Source organism: Aegilops tauschii, unplaced genomic scaffold, assembly GCF_002575655.3.
Source record: "Aegilops tauschii subsp. strangulata cultivar AL8/78 unplaced genomic scaffold, Aet v6.0 ptg000190l_obj, whole genome shotgun sequence".
Taxonomy (NCBI): domain Eukaryota; kingdom Viridiplantae; phylum Streptophyta; class Magnoliopsida; order Poales; family Poaceae; genus Aegilops; species Aegilops tauschii.
Window position 1 is genome coordinate 20,705 of NW_027332503.1, and position 1,230 is coordinate 21,934.

Sequence of the window (1,230 nt, forward strand, 5' to 3'; positions counted from 1 at the left end):
TGGGTTGGTACGCAAATAGGATCCCAATAGCGGGAGATAAGAGATTCATATGAGAAAACATAAGTAAACGGGCTTCTGCCTGAGCTTCCAAGGATAAAGGTAGATGAACAGCCATTTGATCTCCATCAAAGTCCGCATTGAAACCCTTACACACTAATGGGTGTAAAGAAATAGTACGCCCCTCTACTAAAGTGGGTTGAAAGGCCTGTATGCCTAATCTATGCAGGGTAGGTGCTCTATTTAACAGTACAGGATTGTCCCCGCATAACTTCTTGAAGTATTTCCCATACAATGGGTTCTTTTTCCCAAATTTTCCTTTTAGCAATCCTTACATTAGAAGTGGCGCGTTTCGTGATTAAATCGCGAATTACAAATAGCTGAAAAAGCTTTATTGCTATCTCTAGAGGTAATCCACATTGATGTAATGAAAGCGAAGGACCCACAACAATGACAGAACGCCCCGAGTAATCGACCCGTTTCCCAAGCAGAGTCTCGCGAAACCTTCCCTCTTTACCTTCAATTACATCTGAAAGTGATTTGTATACTTTATTGTGACCATCCCTCGTCGGTTGCCCGCGGGACCCACTATCAAGAAGTGTATCCACGGCTTCTTGTACCAATTTTTCCTGGCACATTACTAAATCTGCTGGCGCTAATTCACTTCTTTTTAATAGATAGGCAAGATTGTTGTTCCGACGGATAACTCTCTTATAAAGTTCATTAATGTCTGAAGTCACTACTTTATCTCCAGACCTATAAACAATAGGTCTCAATTCGGGAGGAAGAACCGGTAATAAGCACAAAACCATCCATTCTGGTTCTACATTTGTTTGAATAAAATGTTTCGCCAATTGCATGCGTCTAATCAAAAAAACTTTTCTTATTCGTCTTTTCTATCTTCCCACTCATCTCCACTATACCCCTCGTCTTCTAATTCCTTCCATTCGCCCAAAGAATTCTCTATAATAATTCGCAAATCCAAATCTGCTAATTGTTCTCTAATAGCACCTGCTCCTGTCGCAATTTCCCGATTTCGAAATGTTGCAAAGCCTGGGGTAGAAAAAAAGGGAGAAATGCTGTGGTTACAGGATGCAATTTCCTCTTCGAATAAACCTCGTAATCGTAAAAAAGTGGGTTTTTTAGTGCTGGGCCTAGCAAAAGAGAATCGCCGTATACTAGGCCCTCCAACTTCTTAGAGGTTTATCTAAAAGATTCGCGATATAACTAGGA